This window comes from Dipodomys spectabilis, unplaced genomic scaffold, assembly GCF_019054845.1.
Source record: "Dipodomys spectabilis isolate Male_0828 unplaced genomic scaffold, ASM1905484v1 ptg000360l, whole genome shotgun sequence".
NCBI classification, from domain to species: Eukaryota; Metazoa; Chordata; class Mammalia; order Rodentia; family Heteromyidae; genus Dipodomys; species Dipodomys spectabilis.
In genome coordinates, this window is record NW_024871037.1 from 3,907,719 (window position 1) to 3,933,795 (window position 26,077).

General features: G+C 46.6%; 1 non-coding gene across 1 annotated transcript; it reads left to right on the forward strand.

Annotated features, from left to right (window-relative positions):
• The first annotated feature begins 24,547 nt into the window (after positions 1–24,547).
• Positions 24,548–24,673, forward strand: LOC122095760. Its single transcript, XR_006145194.1, has one exon. It is a non-coding gene; the product is annotated as a U6atac minor spliceosomal RNA (small nuclear RNA).
• Positions 24,674–26,077: the final 1,404 nt, after the last annotated feature.

The window sequence follows — 26,077 nt, forward strand, 5'->3', positions numbered from 1 at the left end:
ACAGGAGCCGGGCACCGGTGGCTCACGCCTGTAATCCTAGCTACTCAGGAGGGTGAGGTCTGAGGATCAAGGTTCAAAGCCAGCCTGGGCAGGAAAGTCCGTGAGGCTCTTATCTCTAATAAACCAGTAGAAAACCAGAAGTGGCGCTGTGGCTCCTAAGGTATAGCTCTTACCTTGAGTGAAGAGCTGAGGAACAGTGCCCAGGCCCAGAGTTCAAGCCCCACGACAACCCCCCCCCCCCCCCCCCCCCCCGCCACACACACACCAAAAGTTGGCTCACTTATCTTGAGTTAGAACTTGAAAGTCACTCAGTTCCAGGGGACATCATGGTTCGGAGTTTACGCTTATACTGGAGATGGCTTTTCTGTAACCATCTGACCTTTCCAGTCCCCTTGTTTGCAGCAGGTGGCTATGCCCGTGTGGCTTGAAGAATAAAACTAAATCCATGGCCTTTAGTGTGTGTGTGTGTGTTTTTGACAGCTGAAAGGGGTTTGCTTGTGGGAATGAAAATGCCCCTCAAATGTTAATTGATTCAGTTTGACAGTGCTTGCCGTATCATAAATCAATACCACTATGTTTTTGTGAACTGGTGATAAAGATGCTGTGGGGGGGGGGAGTGGCGGGGAAGTCGTAGCTACTAGATGGAATGGTTGGTTTTGATCATTTGAGAGTTTTGGGTGGCCAGAAGAGGAGCTCGAACTCAGGGCCTTCAGCTTGCTAAGCTGGCGCCCTACCACTTAAGTCACAGTTCCATTGTGGCTTTTGGCTGGGTATTTTGGACATAGGGTCTGGCAAACTGTTCTGCCTGGGTTGGCCTCGAACCACAGTCCTCGGCATTTCAGCCTCCTGAGGAGCTAGGATTACAGGCGTGAGCCACCAGCCCTTGGCTGGTGCTTTGTGAGACTCTTTTTTTGTTTTTTTGTTGGTGGTGGGGCTTGAACTCTGGGCCTGGGCGCTGTCCCTCAGCTCTTCAGCTCAAGGCGAGCGCTCTACCACTTGAGCCACAGCGCCACTTCCAGCTTTTTTTTTTTCTTTTGCTTATGTGGTGCTGAGGAATTGAACCCAGGACCTCATGCATGCAAGGCAAGCGCTCTACCACTGAACAACCTTCCCAGCCCGAGATGTAATTTTCTTTTGGACCATTCTGACCTTTGTTCCCTATTGTAGATGCCTTAAACTGTTGGCTTTGCTGCCTCTCTTTTTGCACTTTGGTCATTCTTGAAGAATAATAATCTAATTTTTTTTTTTTTTTGTCAGTCATGGGGCCTGGGCGCTGTCCCTCAGCTCTTCAGCTCAAGGGGAGCGCTCTGTCACTTGAGCCACTGCGCCACTTCTGGTTTTCTGGTGGTTTATTGGAAATAAGAGTCTCACAGACTTTCCTGCCTGGGCTGGCTTTGAACCATGATCCTCAGATCTCAGCCTCCTGAGTAGCTAGGATTGCAGGTGTGAGCCACAGGCTCCTGGATGGTAATCTAATTTTTAAGAGCTAGCTCTCTACTGAGAATGAAACTGGCCATTTCCTCCCCCTCCTCCTCCCCCTCTTCCTTATCCCCTTCCTCCTTCTCCTTCTCCTCTTCCTCCCCAGTCCTCCCCCTCCTCCTCCTCTTCCTCTTCCTCCTCTTCAGCTTACACCACTGGCTCCACACTAAGTCATTACCACACACCACTCAGCCCTTTCCAAGTGTGATACTATCAGCAATTGTTGCCCAGGGCTGCTTCTTTTGATGAACAATAGCAGAAATAATGGCCTAATTTGCTCCAAAAAAAAAAAAAAAAAAAAAAACCCCATTCCTGTTGCTTACTACAAAATCCAATCCAATATAAGCTTGAGTCCTTTCTAATTAAACCTAGGCCATCCAATGATGCTATTTCATACTAGGATGATTTTTTTTTTTTGCAGTGCCAAAGTGGAAGAGATCCCATGGGGGGGTGGCGGGGGGATAATTTTAAAAACGGAGGAGAGGAAAACCAATTTTGATGCATTTGAATCTTCTGTGTTTTAACTACACATCCACAGACCATCTCTGTCCAGGACGCCTTGTGTCTCTGTGTTAGCTCTAACACAATCTGGCAGACCGTCAAGCTTTTAAATGTAATTTGAGTAAAGATGCTTGATTTGCTCCCATTTACTTGGGAGAGCGCCCGATGCCAGTCTGATTTCAACGCCATGATCATGAATTGCTATCTCATTTCTTGGAGTGCATTTTGAATTTCTCTGAGCTGTTTTTTTTTGTCCACCTGCATTAGAACAATCCTATTACCCTGTATTAGAGATAAATAAAAGGCTATATATATCTTATTATATTTCAGATGAAGCAGTAAGGGAGGCACATTTTCATCCTGAGGGAACAGTAAAAGGCATTATTGTTGGTTTTTTTTTTAAGCAAACTTCCACTAGGGGGCAGGGCATGCCAGTGGAGGTTAGGAAGACATCAGCTTTAAGATGTGATCAATACAGGAAGTGTCAATATAATTTTTGTTGTTTTGTTTTTTTGTCGGTCGAGGGACTTGAACTCAGGGCCTGGGCGCTGTCCCTCAGCTCTTCACTCAAGGTGAGTGCTCTACCACTTGAGCCACAGCACCACTTCTGGTTTTCAGGTGAGTCATTGGAGATAAGAGTCTCATAGACTTTCCTGCACAGGCTGGCTTTGAACCATGATCCTCAGATCTCAGGCTCCTGAGTAGCTAGGATGACAGGCGTGAGCCACCGGCACCTGACACCTCAGTTTCTTTAATCTGTAACATGGACATAATGAAGGATACCACATGAAAAACAATCATGGATGTAAATTGGGCACTAGTGGCTTGCACCTAGCATCATAGCTGCTCAGGAGGCTGAGATGTGAGGATCATGATGTTCGCGAAGCCATCCTAGGCAAAAAGGACTGAGAAAGTCAGCTATGTGCAAGAGTGTAAAACATCCAGCATGATATCAAGCATATAATACTGCTCAACTTTGGGTTGGAGGCATGGATCCGGTGGTAGAACACCAGCCAATCAGAAAGCATCAGATACCAAATACAAGTCCCAATCTCAGACAAAACAACAACAAAAAAAAGAATTGCTCAACAATTAACCCCCTTTCTCCCTCCTCCCCTCATACACACACAAAAGTAAGAATGGGCTGGGACGTAGCCCAGTGGTAAAATGCTTGCCTAGAAAATGCAACATCTTGAGTTTAATGCCCAGTACCAAAGAGAGAGAGAGAAAAAGAGAGAGAGAGAAAAGCTGGCGCTGGTGGTTTATGCCTGTCATCCTAGCTACTCGGTTCAAAGCCAGCCTGGGCAGGAAAGTTCGTGAGACTCTTATCTCCAATAAACTGCTAGAAAACCAGAAGTGGTGCTGTGGCTCAAGCGGTAGAGCGCTCGCCTTGAGCTGAAGAGCACAAGGACAATGCCCAAGTGCAGAGTTCAAGCCCCACAACTGACAAAAAAAGGGAGAGAGAGACAGAGAGAGAGAGAGAGAGAGAGGACCCAAAAAAAGAAAAAAGGGGCTGGGAAGGTGGCTCAGTAGTAGAGTGCTTGCCTTGCATGCCTGAGGCCCTGGGTTTGATTCCTCAGCACCACATAAGAAAAAAGCTGGAAGTAGTGCTGTGGCTCAAATGGTAGAGCACTAGCCTTGAGCTGAAGAGCTGAGGGACAGCGTCCAGGCCCCAAGACCGGATCAAAAAAAAAAAAAAAGAAAAAAGAGGGAAAAGAAAGTCAAGATGATGAGGGAAAAATACTCCTAAAAAAGGAGTCAAATCATTTTTAATTATTGGATTGAGTTGTTATGGGCCTATGACTTTTTTTTTTTTTTGTCGGTCATGGGCCTGAACTCTGGGTCTGGGCACTGTCCCTCAGCTCTTCAGCTCAAGGCTAGCACTCTACCACTTGAGCCACAGCGCCACTTCCGGCTTTTTCTGCTTATGTGGTGCTGAGGAATGGAACCCAGGGCCTCAGGCATGCAAGGCAAGCGCTCTACCACTGAGCCACCTTCCCAGCCCATGACATCATTTTACCTTGTTAAATTTACACTGGCATCGGAGATGGAAAACATGTATTTTAACTAATCTGAAATTAAATTTTTCTCTTCCATAAGCCTGTTTTTTTCTAACACCCTATGTTCAGCACTTGAAGCTCCAGAGAGAAGATTTTTTATGTAGCTACAAAAAAATTGCTATTTTTGTCATTTTAATGACTAGAATACCATTATCACAATTTTTTCCCTATTTATTTCCATTTCTTAACGAAATGATCTCCCAACATCCCAAAAGAAGAAAAACAATGGAATATAGAGCTAATTTATCTCCTAATACTTTTAAATATTTTATACTTTGTAGGCCGTAGTGCATTTCTCATAGAATTCTCAGGGTAAGAAATTTTCAGCCCATGGAAAGTTAATATATATATATGTATATATATATATTATGTATATATATATATATATACATGTATATATATATATGTAATACATTTTTCCATGTGACAGCAACTCTTTACAAAATGATATCTTTGTTTTTTTTTTTGCCAGTTGCGGGGCCTGACCTCTGGGCCTGGGCACTGTCCCTCAGCTCTTCAGTTCAAGGCTGGCATTCTACAACTTGAGCCACAGTGCTACTTCCGGCTTTTTTTTCCCTTCTGTTTATGTGGTGCTAAGGAATCGAACCCAGGGCCTCATGCATGCAAGGCAAGCGCTCTACCACTGAGCCACCTTCCCAGCCCCTTTTTTCTTTTTTTGGGTCCTCTCTCTCTCTCTCTCCCTTTTTTTGTCTGTCATGGGGCTTGAACTCTGCGCTTGGGCATTGTCCTTGTGCTCTTCAGCTCAAGGCAAGCGCTCTACCGCTTGAGCCACAGCACCACTTCTGGCTTTCTCTGTGTATGTGGTGCTGAGGAATCGAACCCAGGGCCTCATGCATGCAAGGCAAGCGCTCTACCACTGAGCCACCTTCCCAGCCCACAAAATGATATCTTTTTTTTGTTTTTTGTTTTTTGTTTTTTGTTTTTTGGGTCCGGTCGTGGGGCCTGAACTCTGGGCCTGGGTGCTGTCCCTCAGCTCTTCAGCTCAAGGCTAGCGCTCTACCTACCACTTGAGCCACAGCGCCACTTCCGGCTTTTTTCTTTTTGCTTATGTGGTGCTGAGGAATCGAACCCAGGGCCTCATGCATGCAAGGCAAGCACTCTACTACTGAGCCACCTTCCCAGCCCCACAAAATGATATCTTAAATGTGAATCCCACTAATCATTTCCCAGTCCCTTTGTGAAATCTGAGGCAAAAGGGTGCAGTAATTTACAGCTCAAATAGTCCTTCACTGGCCGGAAAAGGTCACTCAAAAATAAAAGATTTAAACCTCAGAAATGACAGGGTGAGTCAAAATGGAATTCATTACATTGATTAAACCTTGATTTATACATCGTCACTCTGTTCTTAGCCTTTAAAAACTAGCTGACCTGAGCGGGTGCTGGTGGCTCACGCCTGTCATCCTAGCTACTCAGGAGGCTGAGATCTGAGGATCGCGGTTCAAAGCCAGCCCGGGCAGGAGAGACTGTGAGACTCCTATCTCCAATAAACCACCAGAAAACCGGAAGTGGCGCTGTAGCTCAAGTGGTAGAGCGCTCGCCTTGAGCTGAAGAGCTGAGGGACAGCGCCCAGGCCCAGAGTTCAAGCCCCACGGCCGACAAAAAAATAAAATAAAATAAAAACTAGCTGACCTGAGCGGGCGCTGGTGACTCACACCTGTGATCCTATCTACTCAGGAGGCTGAGATCTGAGGATCATACTTCAAAGCCAGCCTGGGCAGAAAAGTCTTTGAGACTCTTACCTTCAATTAACCAGCAAACAAAGCTGAAAGTAATGGGATTGGGAAGGTGGCTTAGTGGTAGAGTGCTTGCCTAATATGCATGAAGCCCTAGGTTTGATTCTCCAGTACTACAAACACAGAAAAAGCCGGAAGTGGTTCTGTAGCTCAAGTGGTAGAGCGTTAGCCTTGAACAAAAGAAGCTCAGGGGCAGCGCTCCGGGCCTGAGTTTTTCAAGCCTCTGGACTTGAAAATATATATATATATACTTACAAATATGTGTATATATATACATATATATATATATATATATATATATATATATATATATATAAAATAGCTCTCTCACATACCTGAAAAATCTATTTGTTCCTCTTTGTTTAGGATTCTTTTTTCATATATTTTTTTATTGTAAAAATACTGTACAGAGGAGTTACAGTTACATGAGTAGGGTAATGAGTACATTTCCTATTGAGCATTGTTACCTCCTCCTTTGCTTTTACCCTACCATCCCTTTTTTTCTTTCTTTTTTTTTTTTCTTTCTTTTTGTTGGTCTTAGGGCTTGAAATCTGGGCCTGGGCGCTGTCCCTCAGCTCTTCAGTTCAAGGTGAGTGCTCTACCACTTGAGCCACAGCGCCACTTCTGGTTTTCTGATGGTTCATTGGAGATAAGAGTCTCATGGACTTTCCTGCTGGGGCTGGCTTTAAACCAGGATCCTCAGATCTCAGCCTTCTGAGTAGCTAGGATGATAGGCATGAAAAACCAGAACCCAACTGTTTAGAATTCTCATCAAGCATGTTGGGTACGGCGCTATGTCCCCTCGGTGGCCCCCACTTGGTAGTGCCCCTTTTACCTTCATCTGTCAGATCATAGGGGATTTACATGTGATGGATGATCTCATTATTCTCTCCTCAGTAGGTTTCCCCACCAGGAGGAAGAAACTGTGAACATATGGCTTTAAGAATATCCTTACGATGTGAGCAGAAGTCTTCTTTCCCAACTTAGCATCTGAAACTCAGAGCTCAGTTGTGCATCATGCCCGACTGTGAAATCCCAGGGAAGATCTATACCACAAAGCAGCTAATTCCCTCATAATGTAGAAAGGCTAAGCACTTGGCGCCATTCATATGCACCTGTGTTCTTCATTTAACCTAGATCCAGTGTGCAGATAAGGACCTGGCACAGTGACCAAGGCTATTTGTCTAAGGACAAATATAATTTGTTTATGGGATGTGAAGAGAGACTCACAGATGGGCACCCTGGCTCACGCCTGTCATCCTAGCTACTCAGGAGGCTGAGATCTGAGGATCACAGATCAAAGCCATCCTGGCAGGAAAGTGCAAGATTCTCCAATAAACCACCAGAAAACTGGAAATGGCACTGTGGCTCAGGTGGTAGAGCGCTCGCCTTGAGCTAAAGAGCTGAGGGACAGTGCCCAGGCCCAGAGTTCAAGCCCCTCCACCAACAAAAAATAAACACAAAAAGAAAGTATTCTGAGTAGTTTTTATTGGGGGAGGGGAGTGGTGTTTGTCGTGGGGTTTGAACTCAGGGCTTGGGTGCTGTCCCTGAGCTCTTTTGCTCTACCACTTTGAGTCAGAGCTCTACTTCCTTTTTTTTTTTTTTTTCTGTAACTAATTGGAGATAAGGGTCTCATGAACTTTCCTTGCCTGGGCTGGCTTTGAACCATGATCCTTAGATCTCAGCCTCCTGAGTAGCTAGGATGACAGGCGGGAGCCATCAGGGCCCAGCTCAAGAAATAGGTCTCTTTTAAGCAGAATTTTTAAACTTCAGGATGTATCAAAAGGGGGAAAAAAAAAACTGAGCTAAAGATGAAAGTACTCACAGGAACTAGAACAAAGATGAAAAATAACCAGACTTACAAGCCGGCAAAGGAGACTGCATCTGTTCAATTTGGCAGAATTCCTTGAAATAGCTTCTCATCGTCACCTCCCGGCTGATGATCAGCAGCCACCAAGAGGCTTCCAGACCGAATGAACCGAAATCTCCTCCGGCCAGTTAGAAACAATGGCCTCTAATCTCACTCATTCTCTTCTTTTCCTTTTTTTTTTTTTTGCCAGTCCTAGGGCTTGAACTCAGAGCCTGGGCGCTGTCCCTGAGCCTCTCTGTGCTCAAGGCTAGCACTCTATCACTTGATCCACAGCGCCACTTCTGGCTTTTTCTGTGTATGTGGTACTGAGGAATTGAACCCAGGGCTTCATGCATGCTAGGAGAGCACTCTACCACTGAGCCTGGCCACGCCTTCACATTCACGGTTGCCATCTTGGATTCCCCCATTGCCACTATGGCCTAATTTCCTGGCCACAAAACCATTGACCACCTGAGTCAAATACCTTCTCAGTTTGACTGGGGTGTTTATTTGTTTGGCTTTTGTCAGTCTTGGGGCTTGAACTCTGGGCCTGGGCGCTGTCCCTCAGCTCTTCAACTCAAGGCCAGCGCTCTACTACTTGCGTCACAGCGCCACTTCTGGCTTTTTCTGTGTCTGTGGTGCTGAGGAATCGAACCCAAGGCTTTCATGCATGCTAGGCTAGCACTCTACCACTGAGCCACCTTCCCAGCCCCTCTCCTGTTCTTCTATCATGAATAATTCCCTCTTTTCCCTCTTTTGTGTTCTGCTATTATAAAGTGTGTGCAGTTAACTTACATTCATAGTTATTTCTCTGCTCCACAGTTTATTTTTATTTTTTTTTTATTTTTGGGGTCCTGTCGTGGGGCCTGAACTCTGGGCCTGGGTGCTGTCCCTCAGCTCTTCAGCTCAAGGCTAGCGCTCTACCACTTGAGCCACAGGGCCACTTCCGGCTTTTTTCTTTTTGCTTATGTGGTGCTGAGGAATCGAACCCAGGGCCTTGAGCATGCAAGGCAAGCGCTCTACCACTGAGCCACCTTCCCAGCCCTCTGCTCCACAGTTTAAAGATAGATACAAAGTTCCATTTCATTTGTGTGTGTGTGTGTGTGTGTGTGTGTGTGTGTGCGTGTGTGTGTGCGCGCACACACTACTATCAGGACTTGAACTCAAGGCCTGGCACTCTTGCTCATGAACAAGCAATACATGCTGCTTCATTCACATTGTGTTCTGTGATAAGTTTGGCTTGCCTAGGCCACAAATGAAGATCTGGACTGGGAGCTGGTGGCTCACACCTGTCATCCTAGCTACTTAGGAGGCTGAGATCTGAGGATCATGGTTCGAAGTCAGCCCAGGCAGGAAAATCTACGAGATTCTTATTTCCAATTGTTTACAAAAAGCTAGAGTAGAAGTATGGCCCAAGTGGTAGAGAAGCAGTGTTGAGTGAAAAAGCTAAGAGTGTAAGGCCCTGAGTTCAAGCTCCAGCACAGACACATACACATACACACACACATGGAGGAAGGAAGGAAGGAAGGAAGGAAGGAAGGAAGGAAGGAAGGAAGGAGCTGGGTGCTAGTGGCTCATGCCTGTCATCCTAGCTACTCAGGAGGCTGAGATCTGAGGATCGCGATTCAAAGCCAGCCTGGGCAGGAAAGTCCATGAGACTCATCTCCAACAAACCACCAGAAAACCGGAAGTGGTGCTGTGGCTAAAGCGGTAGAGTGCTAGCCTTGAGTTGAAGAACTCAGGGACAGCGCCCAGGCCCAGAGTTCAAGCCCCACAACCGACAAGGAAAGAAAGAATGAATGTTACCTTCTGAAGGGAAAGGAGGGAGACTATATATCGAGGCTACATTTGTATCATTTAAGAACCATACACACCAACATCAACACCAAGAGTTTGGTATGAATTAAGTAACTCCATCTGATAACAGCCCTGAAGAAAGATGAGAGCTGTCTGCGCCCAGCTAAGCATGAGCTGCCCAGAACGATGTTGGTGACTGCTGGTAGTACTTGACCTGCTGCTTTTCAAAGCTGCTGCTATCTCCCCCCCCCCCCCCCCCCCCCGCTCCCCACCCCAGGGAAAACAGCTGGAAATAACAGGTAGAACTGGAAGTCCTGAGAGTCTTTTCCACTTCCAATCTTCTGAACTCAGGGCCTAGCCTGGGCTTGTCCCTTAGGTTTTTTTTCTCTCTATACCACTTGAGTCACAGCTCCACTTCTGGCTTATTTTTCTAGTGATTCATTGGAGATGAAGCGCCCTCACTGGTTTTTCTCTCTGGGCTGGATTTGAGCTGGGATCTTCAGATCCTCAGCATCCTGAATAGCCGGGACTATAGGCATCAGCTTCAACCCTCCACCACCACCCCCCCCCACACACACACGTCAGCTGTTAGTTGCTAAGGACACATCCTTAGCAAACAGATGGCTGGTCCGTGATGTGGAGAGTTCTGAAGTTTTTCATGATGGAATCATTTACATCTTGATCTCATGAGGTCTAAGCCAATTTCCTTTGTAAATTCAGTTCCTCCGCTCCGCTGCATTGAAAGCAAGCAAGAACTTGCCCAGTGAGTTTGTAGGAGAGGCTGGAGTCATAAAACACATTCCAGAGCTATTAGAAAGACATTTCAGAGAAAGTTAGTTCTCATTCTTCCCTCTTCAAGATCATCAGTTTCTGCAAGCCACTTTGAGGCACAGCACCACTTCTAGCTTTTTCCAGTGGTTCACCGGAGATAAGAATCTCATGGACTTTCCTGCCAGGGTTGGCTTTGAACCACGATCCTCAGATCTCAGCCTCCTCAGTAGCTAGGATGACAGGCATGACAGTCCTGGGCTTGAACTCAGGGCCTAGGCGCTGTCCCTGAGCTTCTTTTACTCAAGGCTAGCACTCTACCACTCAAACCAGAGCCACTTCTGGCTTTTTCTGTGTACGTGGTACTGAGGAATCAAACTCAGGGCTTCATGCATGCTAGGGGAGCACTCTACCACGAAGCCACATTCTGAACTTGTTTCTTTCTTTTTTATTTTTGTGTATGCAGATACTAGGGGGTTGAACTGAGGGCCTGGGTCCTAACTTTTTGTGCTGTAGTCTGATGCTCTACTACTTGAGCTACAGCTACAGCTCCACTTCTGGTTTTCTGAGTAGTTCATTGGAGATAAGAGTCTCATGGACTTTCCTGCCAGGGTTGGCTTTGAACCATGATCCTCAGATCTCAGCCTCCTGAGTTGCTAGGATGACAGGCATGAGCTACTGATGCCCCGATTTCAGGAATCTTTTTATGTTTCGCTACTCCTGGTGGGATCAAGCTGAATCGGGAACTTCCCTGCAAATCACACAGTTCCTAGATTTCTTCCCTTCCTTCCTCTGCTTCCCAACACCCTTCACCATTTCTGTTGAGGGCATCTTTTTTTCCTTAGTGGTCCTGGGTATTGAATTCAGGATTTCCTATTAGGCAAGCACTCTACCACTGAGCCACACCTTCAACTCTTTTCACTTTAGGTTACCTTTCAGATAGGAAGTTTTGTTTTGTTTTTGGCTCTGTGTTGGCCTTAGACCAAGATTTTCCTGATAATTCTGCCTACAGCAGAACAGCTGGGATTATAAGGCATATACATCCAGCCCTGGAGCTCATTCTTAAGAATTCACTTGAGGGGCTGGGAAGGTGGCTTAGTGGTAGAGTGCTTGCCTAACATGCATGAAGCCCTGGGTTTCAAAGTACCTTCCAGTATCTGATTCTGTGCAGCCCTATCTTGTCTCTCTGAGAAATGTTAGAATCCTAATTTCACAGATTAAAAACAAACAAATAAATAAAAGCAGTCGGCACCAGTGGCTCACACCTGTAATCTCAGCTACTCAGGAGGCTGAGATCTGAGGATCATGGTTCAAAGCCAGCCTGGGCAGGAAAGTCTGTGAGACTCTTATCTCCAATGAACCACTAGAAAACTGGAAGTGGCATTGTGGTTTAAGTGGTACTAACCTTGAGCTGAGGAGCTCAGGGACAGCACCAGGCCCACAGTTCAAACCCCATGACCACCACCACCACCACCAACAACAAAATGCCAGGGCACCGGTGCTTCATCCCTGTAATCTTAGCTACTCAAGAGGCTGAGATCTGGGAGTCACAGTTCAAGCCAGCCCAGCCAGGAAAGCCCATGAGACTCTAACCACCAGAAAACCAAAAGTGGTGCTGTGGCTCAAGAAGTAGAGCACTCACCTTGAGCTGAAGAGCTGAGGGACAGTGCCCAGGCCCAGAGTTCAAGCCCCACTGACAAAAAGAAAAAAACACTTTGGAAGTTGCAAATCAGATAAACAAGACTTTAGATTCTTCTATCGTATTGTCTTGGTAATCAAACCCATTGTTTTGGAATCCTAGCCACTTGGGCTGGGAAGGTGGCTCAGTGGTAGAGGGCTTGCCTTGCATGCATGAGGCCCTGGGTTCAATTCCTCAGCACCATATAAGCAGAAAAAGCCAGAAATGGCGCTGTGGCTCAAGTGGTAGAAGGCTTGCCTTGAGCTAAAGAGCTGAGGGACAGTGTCCAAACCTAGAGTTCAGGCCCCACAACCGACCAAAAAAAAAAAAAAGGTATCCTAGCCACGTAATAGGCTGAGACTTGAGGATCAAGTTTCAAAGCCAACCAGGGGAGAAGAGTCCTGGAGACTCTTATCTCCAATTAATCAAGAAAAAGCCAGAAGTAGCGTTGTGGCTCATGGGGTAGAGAGCTAATGTTGAGTGGAAAAAGCTGAACGAGAACATAAGAGGTCTTCAGTTCAAACCCCAGAATTGGCACCAAAGAAAATACTATTTTTTAAAGCATTGTGGATATTGTTAATTTTATTTCTATAGATATTTAGCATCTCCTTTAAAAAAAAAATGAGCTGTAGTTGCTGTGATGCTTTTAGAAGAATTCACCTACATTTTTTTCGTAAGTTCTGACTAATATTGGAAACAGCAGAGCTAAATGAAAAGTAGCAAACTCATTTGCTCAAACCATTTTCTCGGACCGAAAGATAATGACAGAGATAGCCTAGAATGAGAAAAACGGTTAAAGATAAGTGAAAATCCAATCTGTGCACCTGCTGAGAATCCGAGATACAGTATGATGGGCCAGCCAGGCATGATGGCCCATAAACACATGTTTGTGGAAGGTCTGTGACACAGAGAATGTGCTTTTAGGTGTCATATGAGACCCTATATAAACATCACTCCTATCTACTCTTCCTGAGAGAGTCTGCTGCGACTCATCTGGGAAAAAGAAACACATACTTGAAAATGAGACAGAATGTCTGAACAATGGCCTATACATGTCTGTGAGGATGCTCTCTACTTCAATAAGAGAAAACGTAAATAATAAAAGGGATTTAAGCCAGGTGTTGGGGTTCACGCCTGTAATCCAGCTGCTCCAGAGGCTCAGATCTGAGGACCGTGATTCAAAGCCAACCTAGGTAGGAGCATCTGTTGGGACTCTTACCTCCCATTAACCATCAAAAAGCTGCAAGTGGAGGTATGGTTCAAGTAAGGGACCTGGGGGGGGGGAGAAAGGAGAAAAAGAAGAGAGAGGGAGAGAGGGCTGGGAATGTGGCTTAGTGGTAGAATGCTTGCCTAACATGTATGAAGCCCTGGGTTCGATTCCTCAGTACCACACACATAGATAAAAGCTGCAAGTGGCCTTGTGGCTCAAGTGGCAGAGTGCTACCCTTGAGCAAAAGAAGCTCAGGGACAGTGCCTGGGCCCAGAGTTCAAGCCCTGGGACTCACAAAAAAAAAAAAAGAAAGCAAGCAAGCAACGGGCTGGGAAGGTGGCTCAGTGGTAGAGCGCTTGCCTTGCATGCCTGAGGCCCTGGGTTCGATTCCTCAGCACCACATAAACAAAAAGAAAAAAGCTGGAAGTGGTGCTGTGGTTCAAGTGGTAGAGCGCTCGCCTTGAGCTGAAGAGCTGAGGGACAGTGCCCAGGCCCAGAGTTCAGGCCCCATGACTAACAAAAAGAAAGAAAGAAAGAATAAAAGAAAGAAAGGAAGGAAGCCAGGCCCTAGTAGCTCACACCTGTCATCCTAGCTACTCAGGAGGCTGAGATCTGAGGATTGTGGTTCAAAGCCGGCCTAGGCAGGAAAGTCTGTGAGATTCTTATCTCCAATGAACCACCAGAAAAACGGAAGTGGCGCTGTGGCTCAAGCGGTAGAGTACTTGCCTTAAGTAAAAGAGCTCAGGGACAGCTCCCAGGGCTTGAGTTCAAGCCCCAGGACTAACCAAAAAAAATTAAAAAGGAAGGAAAGGAGAGAGAAAAGACACAAGAAAGGAAGAGAAATAGAGACAACAGAGAAAGTCTTAGTATGTCACTATAAATAATTCCAAGGTTCACGTATTTAAACAAATTTTCCTTTTTTGATATTCCTGTTGCATCCTCTGGATCACTTCTACTCCAAGGCTAGCTTTATGAAGTGGTACAGCTAACTACAAGATAATAGAGACATGATTAATGACTAGCGCACGCTAATAACATTTTTATGGCTCTACTTCAAGTCTTGCTGATGAACTGATTTTAGGCAAGGTTACTTAGACTTCAAGGCAGAGGGAAAGTAGTAGGTAAAAAAAAAAAAAAAAATTCCCTGACTCAAGCAGTTATTGGAAGGGTTAATGGGCCGGCAGGGAGGGGGGGGGGCGGCGGGGAGCTAAGAGTTATGTAATGTTGAGTTTCAGTGAGGTATAAAAGGGACTCAATTATAGACGGGCCAAAAAAAGTAATTAGGCTGTGTGATGAGTGGCAGAATGAACTGGAACAAGAAAAGTGAGACCGAGATGCTGTCACCTACATTAGCAAGACAAAGATGCCTCTCTGTGAGGTGGCATCCCTTTTCCCATCTTCCAAGGCCTCTTCACAGCTTTGCCAATATTTCTGGCAGCCTTAATCTTTTCCTCCTTCTAGCAATCAAAGCAGTACAATCAAGTGATTCCCTCCCCCCACTTTCATCATCATCATCATCATCATCATCATCATCATCATCATCATCATCATTATGTTGGTCATGGGGCTTGAACTCTAGGCCTGGGCACTGTCCTCAGCTCTTTTCCTGCCCAGGCTGGTTTTGAACCATGATCCTTAGATCTCAGTCTCCTGAGTAGCTAGGATGACAGGTGTGAGCAACTGGCTTCCAGCCCCCACCCCAGGATGAAACCCAAGGCCTTACATATTCTAGGCAAGTGCTCTATCACTAAGCTACTGCAATCATTCTCCTATTCCTGTCACAAGAAAATCATTCATGAGGGACTGGGAACGTGGCTTCCTGGTATTGTGCTTGCCTAGCATGCATGAAGCCCTGGGTTCGATTCCTCAGTACCACAGACAAAGAAAAAAGCCAGAAGTGGTACTGTGGCTCAAGTGGTAGAGCGCTAGCCTTGAGCAAAAGAAGCTCTGCAACAGTGCCCAGGTCCTGAGTTCAAGCCTCAAGATTGGCACAAAAAAAAAAAAGAAAGGAAAATCATTGAGCAATCATTTTGATTCATTCTGCTCAAAATGGCACATGGAAATCCAGTAGATGGAATAACAAACTCTTGAACAGACAAATGCTAAAATGAGATTATTTTTTTTTTTGGTCGGTCATGGGGCTTGAACTCTGGGCCTGGGCGCTGTCCCTGAGCTCTTCAGCTCAAGGTGAGTGCGCTATCACTTAAGCTACAGCAACACTTCTGGTTTTCTGGTGATTCAAAGGAGATAAGAGTCTCACAGCTAGGAAGGTGGCTCAGTGGTAGAGTGCTTGCCTTGCATGCATGAGGTCCTGGGTTCGATTCCTTAGCACCATATAAGCAGAAAAAGGTGGAAGTGGTGCTGTGGCTCAAGGGGTAGAGTCCTAGCTACCTGGATTGACAAAAAAAAAATTAAAAAAAGAGTCTCACAGACTTGCCTGCCAGGGCTCACTTTGAACCTCGATCCTCAGATCTCAGCCTTCTGAGTAGACAGGATGACAGGCGTGAGCCACCGGAGCCTGGCAAGATTTGTTTTGAATGTGACTAGAATGTTCCTGTGCAAAAAAAAAAAAGGAGAAAGCAAACCCTTTCAAAGCTTTTTTCTGAGAAAGGTGGAAGAATCCAATTAACTGTTTTCCTAATACCAGCTGGTTTCTTGAAGCCAAAAGAAATACCAGCTCCCAGGAGGAAGTCTTCCCTTCACTTCCAGTTAGAAATGCAGTCAGCTGCTTCACGGAGAGATCACACTACCTGTGAGACAATATTGGTGGTAATTACGATGACAAACAAAGACAAGCCATCAGGACTCTCACTCTCTCACCTTGTGGCTCTTCTCTATTTTTTTTTTGTTGTTGTTGTTGTTGTTGGTCATGGGTCTTGAACTCTGGGCCTGGGTGCTCTTCAGCTCAAGGCGAGCGCTCTACCATGTGAACCACAGCACCATTTCCGTTTTTGGGTGGTTCATGGGAGATAACAGTCTCACCGCGCGCGTACTAAGGTTTGAACTCAGGGTCTGGATACTCTTAGCGAGCTCTTTTTCTTAAGGCTAACATTCTTCCATTTGAGCCGTAGTTCAATTTCTTGGATTTTGGTGGTTTATTGGATAGATAGAATCTCATGGACTTTCCTGCCCAGGTTAGCTTTGAAGGATGATCCTCAGATCTCAGCATCCTGAGTAGCTAGGATGACAGGTAGCTGCTTTTAGTGCTCTCCTTATGAAAACACTTCCCTTCCTTATATAACACACACACACACACACACACACACACACACACACACACACACACACACGATTACAAAGAATATTCTTTATTTTTTATTTTTTTTCTCAGTTGTGGAGCTTGAACTCTGGGCCTGGGCACTGCCCTTCAGCTCTTCAGCTCAAGGCAAGTGCTCTACCACTTGAGCCACAGCGCCATTTCTGGTTTTCTAGTGGTTTACTGCAAATAAGAGCCTCACAGAGGGGCTGAGAAGGTGGCTCAGTGGTAGAGTGTTTGCCTTGCATGCCTGAGGCCCTGGGTTCGATTTCTCAGCACAACATAAGCAAAAAAGAAAAAAGCCGGAAGTGGCACTGTGGCTCAAGTGGTAGAGCGCTAGCCTTGAGCTGAAGAGCTGAGGGACAGTGCCCAGGCCCAGAGATCAGGCCCCACGACTGGACCCCCCCCCCCAAAAAAAAAGAGTCTCACAGACTTTCTTGCCAGGGCTAGATTTGAACCCCGATCCTCAGACCTCAGCCTCCTGAGTATCTGGGATTACAGGCGTGAGCCACCGGCTCCTGACTTGGATCGTTATTATTTTTTTTGGGGGGGGGGGTCCGGTCGTGGGGCCTGAACTCTGGGCCTGGGCGCTGTCCCTCAGCTCTTCAGCTCAAGGCTAGTGTTCTACCACTTGAGCCACAGCGCCACTTCCGGCTTTTTTTTTTCTTTTTGCTTACATGGTGTGGAGGATTCGAACCCAGGGCCTCATGCATGCAAGGCAAGCGCTCTACCACTGAGCCACCTTCCCAGCCCCTGGATCATTATTCTTTAATGAATAATGAAATCCTATATTTGAGGGAAGTCTTCTTTCCCTGTGATGAAGTCACTGATGCTGGTGTGAGGGAGGGAAAGTGAGAAAGTGGAAAGAAGAAGAAAACAGACAATAGTTTCTTAGGAGAATCAGCAGAAAAGGCCTTAAACTTCTGGTAGATAAGGGAAATTGCTTTGAGGTATTAAGGTGGGAAGAGGCTGCTGTTCTCTGGGAAAAGGAGATAGTGCTAGGGCTGTAAATCACCGCCAAGGTCGCAGTCAGTACTCTGTGATTGAAAAAGCACAAAGCAGTGGTCCAGTCCTGGACGAGAAGGGCCTCCTTTTGCTATTTCCCAGGACAGTCAGTGGTTCACGTGCCTGCGGTTTAGTTCTCACAGTTGGGGACAGGGGACTCTTGTTGGATGTTCTTGCACGAGGAGGAAACGAACTTAACACCCGTATTTTTTTTTCTTTTCTTTTTCTTCACCGCAGCTTGAAAAATTGAATTATGATGATAGAGATCAGGTAATTGTCTTTCTGAAATAATAGCCCACGTGCTGATCTCTAATCTTGTTTCTCTTTGTTGGGAGAGGGCAAAGGAATCAGCACGTTATGTCCTCATCGGACCAAGGTGAGGCAGGAGGATGATTGTTATCAATATTGACCTGTGACAGACGATCTTTCTGATGAACACAGTCAGCAGTCAGCTGTACAGTCCCGTCCCCCCTCCCCCCCCCCCCCCCCCCCCCCCGTCAGTTGTGGGGCTTGAACTCTGGGCCTGGGCGCTGTCCCTCAGCTCTTCACCTCAAGGCGAGCGCTCTACCACTCTGTCTCTTCGGCAGTTATCTTTTTCCTCAGAGTTGTCCATCTTCCTTGTCACTGGCTCTTTCTATTTGTTTGTTTTATTTCCTAGTCCTGGGGCTTGAACTCAGGGCCTGGGCTCTGTCCCTGAGCTTCTTTTGTTCAAGGCCAGCTCTCTACCATGTGAGCCACAGCGCCACTTCTGGCTTTTGAGCAGATAAGCGACTCACTTGGAGTTTTCTGCCTGGCCTGGCTTTTCGAACCATCATCTTCAGATCTCAGCCTCCTGAGTAGCTGGGATGACAGGCGTGCGCCACAGGCACCCAGCTTCCCTGAACATTTTCTCTCCTCTGGTTTCAAATGGATTGCTCCTGGTTAGAATGACTGCCCAAGCCTGGGCACTGGTGGCGCACGCCTGTCATCCTAGCTGCCTATCAGGAGGCTGAGATCTGAGGATCACAGTTCAAAGCCAGCTGGGGCGGGAAAGTCCGTGAGACTCCTATCTCCAATGAACCATCAGAAAACCGGAAGTGGTGGCTGTGGCTCGCGTGGTAGAGCGCTGGCCTTGAGTTGAAGAGCTGAGGGACAGCGCCCAGGCCCTGAGTTCAAGCCCCACAACCAACAAAAATAAGACAAAAATCTGACCCAAATAATCAGCTTTTCTGAAAAATATTCAAATCCAAAATGGCACACACACACACACACACACACACACACACACACAAAGGGGGGGTGAGGAGAGCTGAAGATCAGAACCAGAGAGTGTACATATTCCAAGATCTGAAGTGGAAAATCCGTCCTTCCTTTCCTTCCTTCCTTTCTCTCTTTTCCTTCCTTTCTTCCTCTTCCTTCTTTCCTTCCTTCTTCCTTCCTTTTTTTTTGTCCCAGACAGGGACTCCAACTTGGTATGAGGATTGCTTTTGCTCACTGGCTGGCTTGTTACAACCTGAGCCACACATCCAACTGTAAAAAGAAGTTTCTCAGGAAACACATTATACCCCTTTATCCCCCCTTTTTTCTTTTATTGTGGGGCTTGAACTCTGGGCCTGGGCGCTGTCCCTCAGCTCTTCAGCTCAAGGTGAGCGCTCTACCACTTGAGCCACAGTGCCACTTCTGGTTTTCTGAGTGGTTCATTGGAGATCAGTCCCATGGACTTTCCTTGCCCAGGCTGGCTTTGAACTTTGATCTTCAGATCTCAGCTTCCTGAGTAGCTAGGATTGCAGGCGTGAGCCACCAGCACCCAGCTTGACACATTATATTCTCGATTGTCAAGCAGAACGGAAAGGACTGTAAATCATCTGCGCTGAGTATATGTAATATTTCCAATGTGTTTTCTCTATGTCCTTTGTGGTTCCCCGCCCTCCCCCCCCTTTAATCAAAAGTTTGACTGTCAAAGCCAATAGAAGTTCTGAGACTTTATGACCTTTTAAAAACAAAGCACCAGCTAGTCCTCACAGGGCTCAAGCTGGAGTCAGTTTCTTTGAAGGTACTCTGTCACCGTGATCTGATGAAAGGTGAGAAGAATATTTCTGGAACTTCGCAAGACACACTGTACCTGCCACCATCCACATTTTATTAGCCTTCTGCTTTATGTGAATGTTGCCATGGTAAAGACCTGGGTGGAGGGCATTCCCAAATCACTCTGTCAGATCGCCGTCACATCCTAGTTGTCAGGAGATGAAGGAGTCCATGTGCTCCCACAGATGGCTGTTGAAAAAAAAGAATCATGCTTTTATCTATGTGGGGGAAAAAAAAAAACTAGAAAGAAAAGATCAAGGAAGCCAGGCGCTGGTGGCTCACACCTGTCATCCTACCTCCTCAAGAGGCTGAGGTCTGAGGATCACAGTTCAAGGCCAGCCCTGGCAGAAAAGTTCCACCTTCCCAGGTCCCGCCTCCTCTCCGCCCCCCGACTTTAATCTCCAATTAACCCCTCACAACTGGGAAGTGGTCCTGTGGCTCAACTGGTAAGCGTGCCAGCCTTGAGCACAGAGAGGTTCAGGGACAATGTACAATGTCCAGGCCCTGAGTTCAAGCCACAGGACTGACCAAAAAAAAAAAAAAAAGGCTCACTCCTATCATCCTAACTACTGAGGAGGCTGAGATCTGAGGATCACAGTTCGAAGCCAGCTTAGGCGCAAATGTCCATGAGACTTTTTTTTTTTTTGGGGGCGGGGGAGGGGGTCTGGTTGTGGGCCTGAACTCTGGGTCTGGGCACTGTCCCTCAGCTCTTCAGCTCAAGGCTAGCGCTCTACCACTTGAGCCACAGCACCACTTCCGGCTTTTTTCTTTTTGCTTAAGTGGTGCTGAGGAATGGAACCCAGGGCCTCAGGCATGCAAGGCAAGCACTCTACCACTAAGCCACCTTCCCAGCCCCTCCATGAGACTCTTATCTCCAATTAGCTACCAAAACACAGACACAGACACAGACACACACACACACACACACACACACACACTGAAGCAAGGCTGTGGCTTAAGTGGCAGAGCCCCAGTATTGGGTAAAAAAGACAAGTGTGCTGAGTACCAGTGGCTCAGGCCTGTCAGCTACTCAGGAGGCTGAGATCTGAGGATCACGGGTTGAAGCCAGCCTGGACAACAAAGTCACTAAGATTTTTTTGTTTTTGCCAGTCCCAGGGCTTGAACTCAGGGCCTGGGCACTGTCCCTGAACTTCTTTTGCTCAAGGCTAGCATTCTACCACTTGAGCCACAGCGCCACTTCTGGCTTTTCCTGTTTCTGTGGTACTGAGGAATCGAACCCAGGGTTCATGCATGCTAGGCAAGCACTCTACCACTGAGCCACCTTCCCAGCCCTCACTAAGCTTCTTATCTCCAGTCAACTATTTGTTATTGTGTCCAAACTTATCTGTCTCTGGTGTCCAAATTTCCCCTATACGTGCTGACAATCCATGTTGAACGTGTTTACTCTAATTTAATTTGAACATCATTGCCTCTGTAAAGAGATAACGCGTCACTTCCTGAGATTCGGGACCTCAAGACTCCAATATACCATTTTCTTTTTTCTGGTCGGTTGTGGGGCTTGAACTCTGGGCCTGGGCGCTGTCCCTCAGCTCTTCAGCTTGAGAGCACTCTACTGCTTGAGCCACAGAGCCACTTCTGGTTTTCTGGTGGTTCATTGGAGATAAGAGTTGGACATTCCTGCCCTGGCTGGCTTTGAATCGAGATCCTCAGATCTCAGCCTCGAGTAGCTAGGATTACTGGCGTGAGCCACCAGTGCCTGGCCCCAATATACCATTTTCAGTGAGATGTAATTGAAATTATAATACTGGCCTATGCATCTTTTTTTTTTTTCTGTTTGTTTTTTGGAGCTGTTAGTATTTGAACTCAGGATCTTCCTACTATAGCTAGGATGTCAGGTGCCAGCAAATATTCAATGAGATGGCCTCCCATGAAGTTATTTGCCTGAGCTGGCCTTGAACCAAGATCCTCCCCAATTTCACCTCCCAAGTAGCTGAGATTACAGTTCTGAGCCACCGCACCTTGCAGGCTCTCCTGTGTTTAAAATTAGCCAAGCCGGGCGCTGGTGGCTCACGCCTGTAATCCTAGCTACTCAGGAGGCTGAGATCTGAGGATCGCGGTTCAAAGCCAGCCCGGGCAGGAGAGACCATGAAACTCCTATCTCCAATAAACCACCAGAAAACCGGAAGTGGCGCTGTAGCTCAAGTGGTAGAGCGCTCGCCTTGAGCTGAAGAGCTGAGGGACAGCGCCCAGGCCCAGAGTTCAAGCCCCACGACCGACAAAAAAATAAATAAAAAAATAAAATTAGCCAAGTGCCAGGTGCCGGTGGCTCACGCCTATAATCCTAGCTACTCAGGAGACTGACGTCTAAGGATCACTGTTCAAAGCCAGTGCAGGCAGGAAAGTCTAGGAGACTCTTATCTCCAAGTGACTACCAAAAAGCCAGAAGTAGCACTGTGGCTCAAAATGGTAAAGTGGGGCTGTGAAGTTGACTCAGTGGTAGAGCGCTTGCCTTGCATGCCTGAGGCCCTGGGTTCGATTCCTCAGCACCACATAAGCAAAAAGCTGGAAGTGGCACTGTGGCTCAAGTGGTAGAGTGCTAGCCTTGAGCTGAAGAGCTGAGGGACAGCGCCCAGGCCCAGAGTTCAGGCCCCAGGCCCAGAGTTCAGGCCCCAGGCCCACAGTTCAGGCCCCACAACCGGACCCCCCCCCCCCAAAAAAAATGGTAACATGCTAGCCTTGAGCAAAAAGAGCTCAAGGGCAGTGCCCAGGCCTGAGTTCAAGCCCCATGACTTGTCAAACAAACCAACAAATCACAAAGGAGACAAATCCTGGAGGAAAAGAAAACCTTGACATGCTCTTGGGAGAAAACAAAAGCAAACAAAAACCCCATCTGACTCCTTAATCAATGAAGGGCAACTCAAGCCATGCTGTCATTTTGAGCTACTTTTCCAATCCTGCAGGGTGGTTATAATAACAACATTTTTGTCTCTCCCCCTCCCCCCCGCCCCTCAATCTCTTCAACCTTCTTTCTTCTTTGAGTTTGACAAGCACAGAGCTAAAAACATTGCTCTCTCTCCCAGAATCATAACATGTCAGATCTAGACAGGACCTTGAAGCAAGAGAAATCATCAAGCACTGGAAGGGATTCTGTAGCAATAAAAAAAAAAAATGTTCTCAGTATAAACAAAGCCCTCTGGGGAAATAGAGTTCTAGGTGAGGGTCTGAAAACTAATATTAAAGAAGGAAAGATACCGTTCTGAGTCGTTCAAGGAAATAACGCTAAAACACTTACAACAAAGCAACTGTGAGTTACACTGGGAATTATGCTTTAAGGCTGAAGGTAAATGGTTATGGAGCTGGGGGCTTGTGTGTGTAATCCTGTTGTATGGGAACTCAGTTGCAAGAACCAGAGAAGCTACTTGCTTTTTTGGTCAGTTGTGGGGCTTGAACTCTGGGCCTGGGCACTGTCCTTGAGCTGAAGAGCTCAAGGAGAGAGCTCTACCACTTGAGCCACAGCGCCACTTCCGGTTTTCTAGTGGTTCATTGGAGATAAAGAGTCTCATGGACTTTCATGCCTGGGCTCCTGAGTAGGTAGGGATGATAGGTGTGAGCCACGGCGCCCGGCTTAGAGGAATCTCTTGATTAATTAAACCCTAACTTTTTCGAGACTGGATGAATAGAGAAGGAGAAGAATAGAGAAGAATCTGTCCAACGAGTCACGTTGAAAGCAGAGATGAGCAGATTCTACTGGGTAGGCTGATAGGGGGATGTGAATGAAATCCTTGTCTCAGTTTGGAGGATCAAGGACTGGATGCTTCGGGGCACGAGGAGATGGAAGGTGTGTGCGTACCACTGGCTTTGAGTATTTTGAGCCCTGTTTTTGGAGAAAGGATTAATCCAAGAGTCTCTGAGCTGACGGTGTCATTGTCGCTCGATAAGAAGGTGACAGGGAGAGTAATCTGATATCAAGTCAGAGATAGCTCCTGTACTGTGAACCAGCTGAGGGGCCCCAGCGAAACTTGATCTTTGCTGCAGGCTTCTCGCCAGGAAGTGTGACTGCCAGGAAAGAGAAGATAAGAGGAGTCCTGTCTTTCTCTGCTGTAATCTCAGCCACTGGGGAAAACTTAAGTATAAAGATCATGATCTGAGTCTCTCCTGGGGTTGGGGGAGGGGAAGGTGGGACGCTAGACTCCATCTGAAAAAAAAATAACGGAAATAAAGGGCTGCAGGCATGGCTCAAGTGTAAGAACACGTGCCCAAGTCCTTAAATTCCAACTCTAGGACCTTAGAGAGAAAGCCAGGCGCTGATGGCTCATGCCTGTCACCCTAGCTTCTGAGGAGGCTGAGATATGAGGATTATGGTTCAAAGCCAGCCCTGGCAGGAAAGTCCTGAACACTCTTATCTCCAATAAACTACCAGAAAATCCGAAGTGTTGCTGTGGCTCATGTGGTAGAACGCTTGCCTTGAGGTGAAGAGCTTGGGGACAGTGCCCAGGCCCAGAGTTCAAGACCCATGACTGACCAAAAAGAAAAAGAGAGAGAGAGAGAGAGAGAAAGAGACATAAAAGAGAAACAGGTAGACAAAGAGAAAGATGAGATAGAAACTGGGAGATAAAGAGATAACCATAGATGGAAAGAGAAACAGAGATGTGTGTGTGTGTGTGGAGAGGGAGAGAGAGAGAGAGAGAGAGATGTCCCCAAGGAAGTGCTTTTTATTTATTATTTTTGTCAGTCATGGGGCTTGAACTCAGGCCTGAGCACTGCCCCTAAGCTAGCACTTTACCACTTTGAGCCCCAGCAACTCTGGTGGTTAATAGAGACAAGAGTCTTACAGACTTTCCTTCCCAGGTTGGCTTTGAACCATGGTCCTCAGATCTGAGCTTCCTGGGTAACAGATAGGATCACAGGCATGAACCAACAGTGGCCCATTAGGAAGTACTTCTTAAAATGTGCATCTGATGGGCTGGGAAGGTGGCTCAGTGGTAGAGTGCTTGCCTTGCATGCCTGAGGCCCTGGGTTCAATTCCTCAGCACCACATAAGCAAAAAGAAAGTGGCACTGTGGCTCAGGTGGTAGAGTGCTAGCCTTGAGTTGAAGAGCTGAGGGACAGCGCCCAGGCCCGGAGTTCAGGCCCCATGACCAGACCCCCCCAAAAAAACAAAACAAGTGTTGTATGAAAGGAGAGAAGGTTAGCACTCCCCTTTACAAGGATGGAAGAGGCCCTTGGGCCTGACAACACGCATACGGTTAAAGCATTGCCACCTACTTCCTGGCATCTAACCATCGTTTTTAGTAGATGAATGGATCAAGAAAATGTGGTATATATACACAATGGAATTCTATGCCTCCATCAGAAAGAATGACATTGCCCCATTTGTTAGGAAATGGAAAGGCTTGGAAAAAATTATATTAAGTGAAGTAAGCCAGGCCCAAAGAAACATAGGTCCCATGGTTTCCCTTATTTGCAATATCTAGTATATGTATGAGTCAAGCAGAAAAGGTCAGATAATGTGATGTTAGGAAAATGAACCCTTAGATATGTATTTAAATGTTTTCTTTTCTTTCATGCATTTGTTTCTAACGCATTTATAAATTATTTCTTTGTTGCTTTGTATGCCCTTCCCCCACAGTATAACCCCTGCTTTCACTATATTTGATGTCGGTATAATTTGTGGAGGAGATGGGGAAAAACAAGTCCTTTAAGGATACAGGTAGACCCGTTGCAACAATGAGAAGTACAAAATGTCATGTGGAAAACGAACCTTACAACTTTGGTGAGGGGGGGGTGGGGGGAGGGGAAGGGAGATTAGGTGGAGGGGGGGGTGGGGGGGGAGGCTGGGAAAGGATGGGAAGGGTAAACAAAGGAGGAGGCTGCAATGCTTGATAAGAAATGTACTCATTATCTTGCCCATGTAATTGTAACCCCTCTGTACAGTATGTTCACAAAAAATAAAAATTAAAAAAATTAAAAAATTAAAAAAAACACAAAAAAGTACATCTGATAATAATAAAAATAATAAAAAAGATATGATTGCTCCAGCAATCTCTCCCCCCTCTCTCTCTCTCTCTGTTTCTGTCTGGGACTTGAACTTAGGGCCTGGGTTGCTGTCCCTTCGCTTTTTCCACTCAAGGGGTGGCACTCTACTACTTAAGCCACAGCTCCACTTCCAGCTTTTTGGTGATTAATTGGAGATAAAGAGTCTTGCATCTTAGGGCTGGGAAGGTGGCTCAGTGGTAGAGTGCTTGCCTTGCATGCATGAGGCCCTGGGTTTGATTCCTCAGCACCACATAAGCAGAAAAAGCCAGAAGCGGCGCTGTGGCTCAAGTGGTAGAGCGCTCGCCTTGAGCTGAACAGCTGGGGGACAGCACTCAGGCCCAGAGTTCAGGTCCCACAACCGACAAAAAAAAAAAAAAAAGTCCCATGGATTTTTCCTGGCCGGGCTGGCTTTGAACCGAGATCCTCAAATCTTGGCCTCCTGAGTAGCTAGGAAGACAGGGGTGAGCCACCAGTGCCCCACCCTAATGTGATTTAAAAAAAAAAAAAAAATCAGGCATCTTTATGCAGGCCCCAATAAAATGTCTCATGAAAGACAGAAATGCTTTAATCCTGGTATAAGGTAAAATCTCATATAGTATATCCTTGACTTCATGGTCAAGGTTAAACACACTCCCTTCCTCTCTTCCCTGATTTGATTG